The 15,616-nt window shown below is 61.8% G+C and overlaps 1 long non-coding RNA gene across 1 annotated transcript; it reads left to right on the top strand.

The window, feature by feature from the left end:
• LOC118476032 (uncharacterized) lies at positions 1-14,681 on the top strand. The gene is made up of 2 exons (XR_004855285.1): positions 1-228; positions 14,528-14,681. It is a non-coding gene; the product is annotated as an uncharacterized lncRNA (long non-coding RNA).
• Positions 14,682-15,616: the final 935 nt, after the last annotated feature.

The following is a 15,616-nucleotide window of genomic DNA, read 5'->3' as shown; positions in this document are numbered from 1 at the left end:
CGTTGAGAAACAGGTGCTAGGTATGAACGAGTAAGCTACTAAAAATAGGCGAGATATGGTTTCAATAGCCTAAGAGTTCATGGAAAGGGATTCACAGATAAGCGTGGGCATGGGAAAGTAAAGTTATGTATGCAAGAGACAGGTATGCACGGAATAGGGATAAGCGAGCACCGGGAGAGATATGCCAGTAATAGGACTAGGTTTAGAGAAATAGGCATATGTGAATAGGTGTCGGCGTCTCGAGACCGGGGGGTCCCTAAGCCGACGAGTGAGTGTGCCGCGTGCCCCAGCCCAGATGGGTCGAGCGCGTGGGCGAGCGCGAAGGGGGGAAGCGAGGTGGCCGGAAACGGGCGTGAGAGAGGTGGAAATCCCGCGGCCTTCGTGTTCGTCCCGCGCCCAGGTCGGGTGCGCTTGCAGTAGGGGGTTACAAGCGTCCACGCGGGTGAGGGAAGCGAGCGGCCCCAAGAGAGCGCATGTCCCGTCCTCGTCCCCGCGCGGCCAACCTTTTCTAAGAAGGCCCTGGTCCTTCCTTTTATAGGCGTAAGGAGAGGATCCAGGTGTACAATGGGGGTGTAGCAGAGTGCTACGTGTCTAGCGGGGGGAGAGCTAGCGCCCTAAGTACATGCCAATGTGGCAGCCGGAGAGATCTTGGCACCCTGCTGGTGTGATGTCGTGGCTGTCGGAGGAGCAACGGAGCCTGGCGGAGGGACAGCTGTCGGAGCGGTCGAGTCCTTGCTGACGTCCCCCTGCTTCCGTAAGGGAGCTGAGAGCCGCCGTCGTCACAGGGCTAGCGGGGCGCCATCATTGCCTATCTGGCGGAGCTAGCCAGATGGGACACCGGTCTTGTTCTCTGCGGCCCGAGTCGGCTCGGGGTAGGGTGATGATGGCGCTTCCTGTTGACGTGGCCGGCCTGTGCCCTAGGTCGGGCGACGTGGAGGCTCCTCCGAAGCCGAGGTCGAGTCTGTCTTCCATGGCCGAGGCCGAGCCCGAGCCCCTGGGTCGGGCGAGGCGGAGGTTGTTCGGCAGAGGCCAGGGCGGAGTCCGAGCCCTGGGGTCGGGCGAAGCGGAGTTCGTCGTCTTCTGGGGCTGAGCCCGAGTCTGAGCCCTGGGTCGGGCGGAGCGGAGTTCGTCGTCTTCTGGGGCTGAGCCCGAGTCCGAGCCCTGGGTCGGGCGGAGCGGAGTTCGCCGTTTTTTCGAGGCTTAGCCCGAGTCCGAGCCCTGGGTCGGGCGGAGCGGAGTTCGCCGTCTTCCGGGGCTTAGCCCGAGTCCGAGCCCTGGGTCGGGCGGAGCGGAGTTCGCCGTCTTCCGGGGCCTAGCCCGAGTCCGAGCCCTGGGTCGGGCGGAGCGGAGTTCGTCGTCTTCTGGGGCTCAGCCCGAGTCCGAGCCCTGGGTCAGGCGGAGCGGAGTTCGCCGTCTTCCGGGGCTTAGCCCGAGTCCGAGCCCTGGGTCGGGCGGAGCGGAGTTCGCCATCTTCCGGGGCCTAGCCCGAGTCCGAGCCCTGGGTCGGGCGGAGCGGAGTTTCCTATGGCGCCTTTGGCAAGGCCTGACTGCCTGTCAGTCTCACTCTGTCAAGTGGCACTGCAGTCGGAGTGGCGCAGGCGGCGCTGTCCTTCTGTCAGACCGGTCAGTGGAGCGGCGAAGTGACGGCGGTCACTTCGGCTCTGCCGGGGGGCGCACGTCAGGATAAAGGTGTCATGCTACCTTTGCGTTAAATGCTCCTGCGACTCGGTCGGTCGGCGCGGCGATTTAGTCAGGGTTGCTTCTTAGCGAAGGCAAGGCCTCGGGCGAGCCGGAGATGTGTCCGCCGTTAAAGAGGGGCCTCGGGCGAGACGGAAATCCCTCGGGGTCGGCTGCCCTTGCCCGAGGCTAGGCTCGGGCGAGGCGTGATCGAGTCGCTCGTATGGACTTAATCGCACCCATCAGGCCTCTGCAGCTTTATGCTGATGGGGGTTACCAGCTGAGAATTAGGCGTCTTGAGGGTACCCCTAATTATGGTCCCCGACAGTAGCCCCCGAGCCTCGAAGGGAGTGTTAGCACTCGCTTGGAGGCTTTCGTCGCACTTTTTTGCAAGGGGACCAGCCTTTCTCGGTTGCATTTTGTTCCGGTGGGTGCGCGCGAGCGCACCCGCCGGGTGTAGCCCCCGAGGCCTCGGAGGAGTGGTTTCACTCCCCCGAGGTCTTAATGCCTTGCGTAATGCTTCGGCTGGTCTGGTTGTTCCCTCATGCGAACCGGCCGTAGCCCGGGTGCACGGTCGGGGCCCAAGTTCTCGGGCTGGTATGTTGACGCTGTCAACGGTTAGGCCGGAGCCGGGTTTGCGAGAGCAGCCCCCGAGCCTCCGCACAGGGCGAGAGGGCGATCAGGGACAGACTTGGCTTTTTTACATACGCCCCTACGTCGCCTTTCCGCAAGGAGGAGGGGGGGAGAGCGCCATGTTACCCTCGATGGGCACCGAACATGGTGTCTCCGGTGAGCTGCAAGCGGGTAATCCGAGTGGGCGTCCGTGCCCCGTTCGTTGGGGGTCGGCTAGGGGCCCAGAGGCACGCCCAAAAGTACCTGCGGGTGATCTGCCGGACCCGGTCCCCTGGCGACGGGGTCCGAGGGCTCAATGCCTCCCTCCGATGGGATTCTGTTACAAGATCGCTCCCGCTGGTCTCGGAAATGTCCTAGGGTACCTCGGGAGCGCAGCCCGAGCCTTGGTTATGTATCGAACGTACCCCTGGTCATCCCTCGCTCGGCGTCTGAGGCGACTGTGAACCCTTCGGGGGCCAGCCTTCGAACCCCTGATCAGTAATGGGCGCGGAGCCCGAGTAGCCTGAGGCGGCCGTGGAGCCCTTCGGGGGGCCGGCCTTCGAACCTCTGACCAGTAGTGGGTGTAGGGCCCACGTGATCTGAGGCGACTGTTGAACCCCTCGGAGGGCCAGCCTTCGAACCTCTGATCAGTAGGGGGGCTCGGAGCCCGGTTCCTTCACAGGGAAGGATCCTTTTCGGGGTATCCCCCTTTCCCGGTCCCTGTTGCAAGAGATAGAGAAAGAGGAAAAAAGGAAAAGGATACGAAATCGAACGACGTGGCGTATCTTTTTTGGCGCGGTTATTACGGCGAAGGCGAAGCGTCGCCCGCTTCTCCTGCCAGAAGCGCCGCCTGTCCCGCCGCGGAGTTAATGCGACGGGGTGAGTTGTTGGCAGGGCGGCCGTTGCGCGTGCGCGAGCCGTTCGAGGAACGGATCACGGGCGCCCTGTCTTCACGCCGTGAGAGGGGGTTCTCTTGCTGCCCCCGGACGGGACGTGAGTCTGGCCGACGACGTGACCGCTGCTCCCGTCCGCCTGCCACCGTCATTACTGCCGGCCCACTTTCAGTCGTATTGACCGTCGCGCCAGGCTGGCGCTGCTGGGTCGTGCGCTGGGCCGCCTCGAGTCGCGGTATTGGTTCCGCAACCGAAGAGGCGCGGTGTTGGCGCAAGTGGCGGTGCAGTTGCTTGCATGCAGCATCTGGCGCGCCGGTTGCGTGACGCGTGGGCCTGGGCCTCCATGCTGGCGTGTTGGGAGTCGGAGAAGCGCGTCCACCTGGCGCGATTGCATGCCGCCTGCATGGCTGCCCACCCCTTCCGCCCGTTGGTCTGGGCAAAAGTGGGGGGTCGCTTGTAACTGCTGGGCGGTTGTGTGCACCACGCGCGGCGGTTTGGCTTCTTCTGCTCTGAGCCGGTTTGCATGACACGCATGACCCAGCCCCCGCGCCGCAGGGAAGGGCCTTGGAGCGTGTTGGAGAAGACTCAGCCCGTGACGTTTGGGGGCGCACGTAGGGAGAGTTGCCTTTAAAAGGAGGGCGACCCCTTTCGGAAGGCGACCATGTCTTCTCGTTCCCTTATGCGTCGCGTCTTTCCACCTTCCAAGCCCCTGGATGGGGGGTACCCGCCGTCTTTTCGCCTCATCGTTGGAGGAACGCAACTCCGTGGGAGTTGGTACCTTTCAGCCATCGTTCGGCTTCAAGGATTTTCATCATGCAGCCCGGCTGTATCCCCCCGCCGGTGGTCACCCAAGACGGTGACCACCAGTTCCTAGGTGGGGAGAAGCAAGCCAGGCTGTGATCTTGGTCCCACCCTCAGCTTCAAGGATGTTCATCATCCTCGCTAGGGTGGGGGCCGGGCTGAGCCGGCGCTCTACCTCCCGCGCGGGTTCGTGGGTCACCCTCTCCCGCGGCGTTCGGGGGAGAGGGCGCTCACTGGCCCTGCGGGCGGCCCGGACTTCGACAACGCGGGGCCGGTCGACGGCGGGCGTCGTCACCTCCAGCGTGTCGGGCTCGTCGGCTTGGCTCCCGGCGGCCCCTCCCGCCGGAGGGCGGCTGCCGCGCCGTGTGCACGGGAGGGCCACCCAAGATGTCGCGCGCCGCTAGGGCGGCGTTCGTGTTCTGGGGTGGTCCTGCCTTTGCACCGGGATGGCGCCCTCGCGTGGAGGCCGGTGCCCCACTCGCCCGGGAGGATATGAGTGGGGATCTGCCGGGGGGCTGATGGCCCCTGCCATCGGTGTCGAGGCGGAGGCGGCTCGAGAAGTCCCCGTCACCAACGGGGTCACCGCCACCATTCACGCTTCGGGCCTTCGGTTCTTCGTACTTGTCCTCGCCCCTCGAGCGTCGGTGTGGGCGAGGGCAAGATTGCAGCAGCGCCCACCCTGAGGCCTGCGCTGCTGCAGCTCGACCATCCGGAGCGGGGGTCGTTGTCGTCGTAGTCAGAGCGGGCGGCGGCGAGCCGCTCGTCAGTCTTCTGTTGCTCCGCAGGCCCACCCCCATGGAGTGGGGTTGTTCGTACCTGCGGAGGGGGAACCGGAGTTCCGTTTGTAATGGCACCTTGAATGCCGGTGTCTTTGTTCATTGTGGCTGTCGAGGCCTAAACATGTATGTAATTTTGGCACGGAGCCATGTTTTTTCCTCATTTTCGAGCACTAAGACTCGCCTGTTGATTATCTGAACCGCTTCACCAAGCATGAGTCGCCCCGTGTCAAGGTGACGAGTGAGGTATCCGTATCCCGGAGGCGTAGGAGTCCCTCGGCTCGATCGGCCTTGTTGTCTGAGGCTCCTCTAGCTTAGTTAAAGAGACCCCTTGGCCGCTCTTCGACGAGCCGAGGCCAGGGGTAGCGATATCAGCACGAACAGAGGCGGAGTTGGCTCGAAAATGAAAACCTGGTTGGCCGGAGCCTAGCCGGGTTGTCCGTCAGCGGGACCGATGCCGGAGTTGATCAGCCGAGGCCTCGGACCGGGATGGCGCCCTTAGAAGATGGTTGGCCGAGGCCCCTGGGGTAACCGGCCGAGCCGCCTGCTCGGGCCGGATTCCCGGAGAAGTCCCTGGACCGCGTCGCCGTCCGAGGCTGGGCCGGACCTCGCTGAAGGTGTTGTCGATGCCGAGGGTGCTACAGCCCCCTCCAGCGTGAAGACCCGAGCCTGCAGGATCAGATTGTCTTGTAGCGTGTGCCTTCTGCGGTCGCTGAGGCCAGAAAACACACCCTCGCTGCGTTGTAAAGCTGCATCTCCTTTCCTCTTATTTCGAGCATCTGGACTCTTTTGTCGGTAACAGGGATGTTTGTGCGAGCGAGAGTTGCTTCTCGCGGAAGGTGATGAGTGAGGTATCCGTATCCCGGAGGCGTGGGAGTCCCTCGGCTCGGTCGGCCTTGCCGCTTACGCGTACTTTCACCCGTCCATGAGGCCCTGTCACCGATTCAGTCGAGAAGGGCTCGGAGGACCGCTTCGGCAGAAGAGCTTCCGAACGTAGAGACTTGTCCGGTCCGCGGAATCACTTTATCCGAACGCGAGTTACTTATCGCAGAAGGTGATGAGTGAGGTATCCGTATCCCGGAGGCGTAGGAGTCCCTCGGCTCGGTCAGCCTTGGCTGCTTACGTGTACTCCGTCGTTTTCAGGATCCGCTTTTCGAAGTAGTCAAAAAGCACGAAAGATATTCTGCTAAAAGAGATCTTTTTTCGAGGAAAATTTCGACACAGAGGGGGTCCCCCCCTTTTAGCCCCCGAGGGAGGGTCGGGCTTTGCCGAGGCGAGGCCGACCCTGCCTTGATGACTAAACTTTGCGTGGGTGCGAGGTATATGAACAACTTGAAAACATCTTAAGGGTAGAAGCGACGTAGCTGTTGGATGTTCCAAGCGTTGCCGTAGATCTCGCCTTGATTGTTGGCCAGCTTGTACGTTCCGGGCTTCAGAACTTTGGCGATGACGAATGGCCCCTCCCAGGGGGGCATGAGCTTGTGCCTCCCTCGGGCGTCTTGCCGCAGCCGAAGCACCAGGTCGCCCACCTGGAGGTCTCGGGGCCGGACCCCTCGGGCGTGGTAGCGTCGCAGGGACTGCTGGTACCGCGCCGAGTGTAGTAAGGCCTTGTCTCGAGCCTCTTCCAGCTGGTCCAGCGATTCTTCTCGGCTAGCTTGGTTGCTTTGATCGTTGTAGGCCCTCGTCCTCGGGGAGCCGTATTCCAGGTCAGTGGGCAAGATGGCCTCGGCCCCGTAGACCAGGAAGAACGGCGTGAAACCCGTGGCTCGGCTCGGCGTTGTCCTCAGGCTCCAGACCACCGAGGGGAGTTCCTTCATCCATCGCTTGCCGAACTTGTTGAGGTCGTTGTAAATCCGGGGCTTGAGCCCTTGTAGAATCATGCCGTTGGCACGCTCTACTTGCCCATTCGACATGGGATGAGCCACGGCGGCCCAGTCCACCCGGATGTGGTGATCCTCGCAAAAATCCAAGAATTTTCTGCCGGTGAACTGGGTACAGTTGTCGGTGATGATGGAGTTTGGGACCCCGAAGCGATGGATGATGTTGGTGAAGAACGCCACCGCCTGCTCGGACCTGATGCTGTTCAGGGGTCGGACCTCGATCCACTTGGAGAATTTGTCGATGGCGACCAGCAGGTGCTTGTAGCCCCCGGGCGCCTTCTGCAAGGGACCGACGAGGTCCAGACCCCAAACAGCAAAGGGCCAGGTGATGGGTATCGTCTGCAGAGCCTGAGCGGGCAGGTGGGTCTGCTTCGCATAGAATTGGCACCCTTCGCAGGTGCGGACAATTCTAGTGGCGTCAGCCACCGCCGTTGGCCAGTAGAAGCCTTGCCGGAAAGCATTCCCGACAAGGGCTCGAGGCGCTGCATGATGGCCGCAAGCCCCCGAGTGTATTTCTTGCAGGAGTTCCTGACCTTCGGCGATGGAGATGCATCGCTGGAGGATGGCCGAGGGGCTGCGGTGGTAGAGCTCCTCCTCGTCGCCCAGCAAGACGAACGACTTGGCGCGTCGCGCTACCCGCCGAGCCTCGGCTTGGTCGAGGGGTAGCTCTCCTTGGCGGAGATATTGCAGGTACGGGGTCTGCCAATTTCGATCAGGCGTGGCCCCGTTCTGCTCCTCCTCGACGTGCAGTGCCTCGCCCTCGGGGGCCGAGGGTACCTCGGGCTGAACCGAGGACGCCTCGGGCTGAGCCGAGGGTACCTCGGGCTGGACCGAGGTTGCCTCGGGCTCGGGCGTGTCGTTGATCTTGACGGAGGGTTGATGCAGATCCTGGGAGAAGACGTCCGGGGGAACCGTCGTTCGCCCCGAGGCTATTTTTGCCAGCTCGTCCGCAGTCTCGTTGTAGCGCCGAGCGATGTGGTTATGCTCGAGCCCTTAGAACTTGTCTTCCAGGCGCCGAACCTCATCGCAGTAGGCCTCCATCTTCGGGTCGCGGCAGTGGGAGTTCTTCATGACTTGGTCGATGACGAGCTGCGAGTCACCGCGGGCGTCGAGGCGTCTGACCCCTAGCTCGATGGCGATCCGCAACCCGTTGACCAGAGCCTCGTACTCAGCCACATTGTTGGACGCCGGGAAATGGAGGCGTAGCACGTAGCGTAGGTGTTTCCCGAGGGGCGAGATGAAGAGCAGGCCCGCGCCGGCTCCCGTCTTCATCAGCGACCCGTCAAAAAACATGGTCCAGAGCTCCGGTTGGATTGGAGCCGTCGGCAGCTGGGTGTCGACCCATTCGGCTATGAAGTCCGCCAATACCTAGGACTTGATGGCCTTCCGATGGGCGAACGAGATTGTCTCGCCCATGATTTCCACCGCCCACTTTGCGATCCTACCCGAGGCCTCTCGGCACTGGATGATCTCCCCTAGGGGAAAGGATGACACCACAGTTACCGGATGAGACTCGAAGTAATGTCGCAACTTTCACCTCGTCAGGATCACTGCATACAGCAGCTTCTGAACTTGTGGGTAGCGGATCTTGGTTTCGGACAGTACCTCGCTTGACGAAGTAAACTGGCCTCTGAACAGGCAATGCATGCCCCTCTTCTTGCCTCTCGACCACAATCGCGGCGCTAACCACCTGAGTGGTCGCGGCGACGTAGACCAAGAGGGCTTCTCCATCAGCTGGGGGCACCAAGATAGGCGCCTTTGTAAGGAGCGCCTTCAGGTTCCCGAGAGCTTCCTCGGCCTCAGGGGTCCAAGCGAAACACTCGGCCTTCCTTAAGAGGCGGTACAGAGGCAGACCTCTTTCGCCGAGGCGTGAGATGAAACGGCCCAGGGCCGCGAGACATCCCATGACCCTCTGTACGCCTTTTAAGTCCTTGATGGGCCCCATGCTGGTGATAGCTGCGATCTTCTCCGGGTTGGCTTCGATGCCTCGTTCGGAGACGATGAACCCCAAGAGCATGCCCCGGGGCACCCCGAAGACACACTTCTCGGGATTGAGCTTGACGCCTTTCGCTTTGAGACATCGGAATGTCACTTCAAGGTCGGAGAGGAGGTCGGAAGCCTTCCTTGTCTTGACTACGATGTCATCGACGTAGGCCTCGACTGTGCGACCGATGTGTCCGCCGAACACATGGTTCATGCACCGCTGGTACGTCGCGCCCGCATTCCTCAAACCGAACAGCATGGTGACATAGCAGTACATGCCGAAGGACGTGATGAAAGAAGTCGCGAGCTGGTCGGACTCTTTCATCCGGATTTGGTGATACCCTGAGTAGGCATCGAGGAAGGACAGGGTTTCGCACCCAGCAGTGGAATCCACGATTTGATCGATGCGAGGCAGAGGGTAGGGAACCTTCAGACATGCTTTGTTGAGACCAGTGTAGTCCACACACATCCGCCATTTCCCCCCTTTCTTTCTCACAAGCACAGGGTTGGCAAGCCATTCGGGATGGAATACCTCTTTGATGAACCCTGCTGCCATTAGCTTGTGTATCTCCTCGCCTATCACTCTGCGCTTCTCCTCGTCGAATCGGCGCAGAGGCTGCCTGACGGGTCGGGCTCCAGCCCGAATATCCAGCGAGTGCTCGGCGACATCCCTCGGTATGCCGGGCATGTCCGAGGGACTCCATGCAAAGACGTCAGCGTTTGCGCGGAGAAAGTCGACGAGCACTGCTTCCTATTTGGGGTCGAGCCCGGAACCGATCCGGATCTGCTTGGAGGTGTCGTCACTGGGGTCGAGAGGGACGGCCTTAACCGTCTCCGCTGGCTCGAAGTTGCCGGCATGACGCTTCACGTCTGGCACCTCTTTGGAGAGGTTCTCCAGGTCGGCGATGAGGGCCTCGGACTCGGCGAGGGCCTCGGCGTACTCCACGCACTCCACGTCGCATTCGAACGCGTGTTTGTACGTGGGGCCGACGGTGATGACCCCGTTGGGGCCCGGCATCTTGAGCTTCAGGTAGGTGTAGTTGGGGACGGCCATGAACTTCGCGTAGCATGGCCTCCCCAGTACCGCGTGGTAGGTTCCTCGGAACCCGACCACCTCGAACGTCAAAGTCTCCCTTCGGAAGTTGGAGGGCGTTCCGAAGCAGACGGGAAGGTCGAGTCGTCCGAGGGGCTGGACGCGCTTCCCAGGAATGATCTTGTGGAAGGGCGCAGTGCCTGCTCGGACGAAGGACAGATCGACGCGCAGGAGCCTGAGGGTCTCGGCGTAGATGATGTTGAGGCAGCTGCCCCCGTCCATCAGGACCTTGGTGAGCCTGACGTCGCCGACGATGGGGTCGACGACGAGCGGGTACTTCCCCGGGCTCGGCACGTGGTCGGGGTGGTCAGCTTGGTCGAAGGTGATGGGCTTGTCGGACCAGTCTAGGTAGACTGGCGCCGCCACCTTCACCGAGCAGACCTCCCAGCGCTCTTGCTTGCGATGCCGAGCCGAGGCATTCGCCGCATGCCCACCGTAGATCATGAAGCAGTCGCGGACCTCGGGGAACTCTCCTGCTTGGTGATCTTCCTTTTTGTCGTCGTCGCGGGCCCTGCCACCCTCCGCGGGTGGCCCGACCCTGTGGAAGTGGCGCCGAAGCATGACGCACTCCTCGAGGGTGTGCTTGACGGGCCCCTGATGATAGGGGCACGACTCCTTGAGCATCTTGTCGAAGAGGTTAGCACCTCCGGGGGGCTTCCGAGGGTTCTTGTACTCGGCGGCGGCGACAAGGTCCGCGTCGGCGGCGTCGCGTTTCGCTTGCGACTTCTTCTTGCCTTTCTTCTTGGCGCCGCGCGGAGTAGACGCCTCGGGAGCCTCTTCCGATGGGCGGCCCTGGGGCTGCTTGTCCTTTCGGAAGATAGCCTCGACCGCCTCCTGGCCAGAGGCGAACTTGGTGGCGATGTCCATCAGCTCGCTCGCCCTGGTGGGGGTCTTGCGACCCAACTTACTCACCAGGTCGCGGCAGGTGGTGCCGGCAAGGAACGCGCTGATGACATCCGAGTCGGTGATGTTGGGCAGCTCGGTGCGCTGCTTCGAGAATCGCCGGATGTAGTCCCGAAGAGACTCTCCCGGCTGTTGCCGGCAGCTTCGGAGGTCCCAGGAATTCCCAGGGCGCACGTACGTGCCCTGGAAATTGCCGGCGAAGGTTTGGACCAAGTCATCCCAGTTGGAGATCTGCCCCGGAGGCAGGTGCTCCAACCAGGCGCGAGCAGTGTCGGAGAGGAACAGGGGGAGGTTGCGGATGATGAGGTTGTCGTCGTCCGTTCCACCCAGTTGGCAGGCCAGGCGGTAGTCTGCGAGCCACAGTTCCGGTCTCGTTTCCCCCGAGTACTTTGTGATAGTAGTCGGGGGTCGGAACCAGGTCGGGAACGGCGCCCGTCGGATGGCCCGACTGAAGGCCTGCGGACCGGGTGGTTCGGGCGAGGGACTCCGATCCTCCCCGCTGTCGTAGCGTCCCCCACGCCTGGGGTGGTAGCCTCGGCGCACCCTTTCGTCGAGGTGGGCCCGACGGTCGCGACGATGGTGCTCGTTGCCGGGGTGGCCCGGGGCCGCAGGCGCGGTGTTGCGCGTGCGCCTGGTGTAGACCGAGGCTTCCCGCATGAATCGGGAAGTCGCGGCATGAGGTTCCGAGGGGTATCCCTGCCTTCGGGAGGCAGAGCTCTCGGCCCGTCGGACCGCAGCGCCTTCCAGGAGATTCTTGAGCTCTCCCTGGATTCGCCGACCCTCGGTGGTTGATGGCTCCGACATCGCGCGGAGGAGCATCGCTGCGGCTGCCAGGTTCTGACCGACCCCGCTGGATGCGGGTGGCGGCCTGACCCTGACGTCGTTGGCGACGCGGTGCTGGAAACCCTGGGGCAGGTGACGTATTTCTCCGGCCGGGGGTTGGCCCGCCCATACCTGCCCGACGTCCCGGCGGATCGACTCAAGCGCTCCTGCTCCCTCGTCGAGCCTGGCCTGCGCCCCGCGGACTTGCTCGAGCTGTGGGTCGTGACCCCCCGCCGGAACGGGGACCACAGCTAGCTCCCGCGGGATGTCAGCGCGAGGCACCGGCCTAGGGAGATCACCGTCCTCCGGCATGCCGAGATGGTTGCCTTTGGAGGGATCCCCTAACTCGACGTGGAAACATTCGCGGCTTGGGCCGCAGTCCTCGTCGTCAAGGCTGCGGCTACCGTCGGAACAGTCGGAGAGGCAGTAGTCACATGCGGTCATAAAGTCCCGCATGGCACTGGGGTTGCCAAATCCAGAGAAATCCCAACAGATGCTGGGATCGTCATCTTCCTCGGACCCAGAGGGCCCGTAGGTCGAGACGTCCGTCAATCGGTCCCAAGGCGACCGCATACGAAACCCCAGAGGGGTTGCACTCGCCTCAACGAGAGCGCCCGCCAAAGCGAGGTCGCTAGGCGGGTTGAGGCCGAGTCGAAATGACGTAAGATGGGAATCAGTCAGTACCTTTTGGTCGACGAGGAGCGACATAGTCACGTCGGGGACTGATTGCACCGTCGTCTTAGGTACGAGGGCGACGTCCTGCAAGCCCTCCGCGAGCGCGCTGGCGTCGTCCACTTGCTTGGGATTGGTGTGTCGCGGAGGGACGGCGCTCGCCTTCGTCTCAAACGCGAGGTCGACGCCCGACGCGCCCCTCGTTGGGGCGCTGGGGACGTCGATTCGCTCGACAGCCGACGAAGCGCGGCCTCCTGCTTGGCCTTGGTTGCCCCGCCTCCTCCTCCGTTGGCGGGGGAGAGGACGGGGCGAGCTCGAATGTTGTTCTTCCACCACGCGGGGAAGATGTCGTCGATTCCACCGCCGGCGGGCGGGTCGTCGGCCGCCATTGTCGTTGTCGCGCGGCGGTGGAAGGAGTATCATGTCGTAGCTGCCGTCGAAGGACATGAACTCAAGACTCCCGAAACGGAGCACCGTCCCGGGCCGGAGAGGTTGCTGGAGGCTGCCCATCTGGAGCTTGACGGGAAGCTGTTCGTCAGCACGTAGCAGGCCCCTACCTGGCGCGCCAACTGTCGGCGTCTCGAGACCGGGGGGTCCCTAAGCCGACGAGTGAGTGTGCCGCGTGCCCCAGCCCAGATGGGTCGAGCGCGTGGGCGAGCGCGAAGGGGGGAAGCGAGGTGGCTGGAGACGGGCGTGAGAGAGGTGGAAATCCCGCGGCCTTCGTGTTCGTCCCGCGCCCAGGTCGGGTGCGCTTGCAGTAGGGGGTTACAAGCGTCCACGCGGGTGAGGGAAGCAAGCGGCCCCAAGAGAGCGCCTGTCCCGTCCTCGTCCCCGCACGGCCAACCTTTTCTAAGAAGGCCCTGGTCCTTCCTTTTATAGGCGTAAGGAGAGGATCCAGGTGTACAATGGGGGTGTAGCAGAGTGCTACGTGTCTAGCGGGGGGAGAGCTAGCGCCCTAAGTACATGCCAATGTGACAGCCGGAGAGATCTTGGCACCCTGCTGGTGTGATGTCGTGGCTGTCGGAGGAGCAACGGAGCCTGGCGGAGGGACAGCTGTCGGAGCGGTCGAGTCCTTGCTGACGTCCCCCTGCTTCCGTAAGGGAGCTGAGAGCCGCCGTCGTCACAGGGCTAGCGGGGCGCCATCATTGCCTATCTGGCGGAGCTAGCCAGATGGGACACCGGTCTTGTTCTCTGCGGCCCGAGTCGGCTCGGGGTAGGGTGATGATGGCGCTTCCTGTTGACGTGGCCGGCCTGTGCCCTAGGTCGGGCGACGTGGAGGCTCCTCCGAAGCCGAGGTCGAGTCTGTCTTCCATGGCCGAGGCCGAGCCCGAGCCCCTGGGTCGGGCGAGGCGGAGGTTGTTCGGCAGAGGCCAGGGCGAAGTCTGAGCCCTGGGGTCGGGCGAAGCGGAGTTCGTCGTCTTCTAGGGCTGAGCCCGAGTCCGAGCCCTGGGTCGGGCGGAGCGGAGTTCGTCGTCTTCTGGGGCTGAGCCCGAGTCTGAGCCCTGGGTTGGGCGGAGCGGAGTTCGCCGTCTTCCGGGGCTTAGCCCGAGTCCGAGCCCTGGGTCGGGCGGAGCGGAGTTCGCCGTCTTCCGGGGCTTAGCCCGAGTCCGAGCCCTGGGTCGGGCGGAGCGGAGTTCGCCGTCTTCCGGGGCTTAGCCCGAGTCCGAGCCCTGGGTCGGGCGGAGCGGAGTTCGCCGTCTTCCGGGGCCTAGCCCGAGTCCGAGCCCTAGGTCGGGCGGAGCGGAGTTCGTCGTCTTCTGGGGCTGAGCCCGAGTCCGAGCCCTGGGTCGGGCGGAGCGGAGTTCGCCGTCTTCCGGGGCTTAGCCCGAGTCCGAGCCCTGGGTCGGGCGGAGCGGAGTTCGCCGTCTTCCGGGGCCTAGCCCGAGTCCGAGCCCTGGGTCGGGCGGAGCGGAGTTTCCTATGGCGCCTTTGGCAAGGCCTGACTGCCTGTCAGTCTCACTCTGTCAAGTGGCACTGCAGTCGGAGTGGCGCAGGCGGCGCTGTCCTTCTGTCAGACCGGTCAGTGGAGTGGCGAAGTGACGGCGGTCACTTCGGCTCTGCCGGGGGGCGCACGTCAGGATAAAGGTGTCAGGCTACCTTTGCGTTAAATGCTCCTGCGACTCGGTCGGTCGGCGCGGCGATTTAGTCAGGGTTGCTTCTTAGCGAAGGCAAGGCCTCGGGCGAGCCGGAGATGTGTCCGCCGTTAAAGGGGGGCCTCGGGCGAGACGGAAATCCCTCGGGGTCGGCTGCCCTTGCCCGAGGCTAGGCTCGGGCGAGGCGTGATCGAGTCGCTCGTATGGACTGATCCTTGACTTAATCGCACCCATCAGGCCTCTGCTGCTTTATGCTGATGAGGGTTACCAGCTGAGAATTAGGCGTCTTGAGGGTACCCCTAATTATGGTCCCCGACAATAGGGCTACTAGATCATTAAAGTATAGGTTTTGGGTAAGCTCGCTCATATCGAAAGAAGAAATCGAAGGAAATGAAGCATAAGCTGACTAGGTCAAATCCTAGGCTATTTCGATAGACAAAAGAAAATAGAAAAAGTAGTGAGTGAGAAAGAAATAAGTAAAAAAATCAAAGACGACCCAGACGAAACAATTAGTGAAATCGTTCTATTTCCTCCATATCCTCAAACATATGCATATCCCCGCACATGTTCTTACTCGCATATTGGACTTACGAAAGGTAAGCCTTATTCCCAGCTATTTAACTAAAAAAACTCTTAACGCCCATACGTTCATTCTTTCTTTGCTTCTCATGTTTCCATGCTCCTTTCTGGTGGCAGGAGGCGAAGAAGAGACATAATGGAGATAATGATGGCTCAAATCCAACCATTCCTTGGGCGTGGTTCGAGCGAGAATTCAATGATCAGTATTTAGATGTTATGTCTCGGGAAGCGCTTCGACAACAATTCGTTAGGCTAAAACAAGGGAGTGGTACTGTTCAGGACTACAATATGAAATGTGACAACTTGATGATGTATGCTCCCGACATTGTGGCAGATGACTATTGCTTGCGACGGCAATATCTGGAAGGGCTTCATCCCAGATTTACACAAATAATCGACCTTCCTGGTACAGTGAGACTAGTGGATCTGATGGCACATGCGCTACGAGTGGAGTCATATGAGCGGGTCAGCAAAGCTTTGTTCTCAATGTAAAGCCACGAGGGATCATCAATCAAGGCCAAGTCAGTCAATGAATTCCCCGCCATCAACAAATCCAGCTAAGCAAAATTCTGGCGTTGTGAATTACGAGAAGGTTTGGTGTCGATATTGTCAAGGGAGACATCATGAGTCAACTTGCTACATGAAGAATGGCACTTGTTACAATTGTGGTGGGCTCGGTCATTTCGCTAGGGAGTGTCCCAAGCCAAATTCAAAACTCATGCTTGGTGTACAGACCAAACCAAACTGATGACACAGGGAGTAGTGGCGAGAGGTGGCGGTACACAACAGCCGAGAGGTCGTGGAGATCCCATCTCTTAGCGGGACGTGAGAT

The sequence above is a fragment of the Zea mays genome, chromosome 1 (assembly GCF_902167145.1).
Source record: "Zea mays cultivar B73 chromosome 1, Zm-B73-REFERENCE-NAM-5.0, whole genome shotgun sequence".
Taxonomy (NCBI): domain Eukaryota; kingdom Viridiplantae; phylum Streptophyta; class Magnoliopsida; order Poales; family Poaceae; genus Zea; species Zea mays.
Note: the sequence above shows the minus strand (reverse complement) of the source record. Positions and strands in the feature narration are given on the sequence as shown.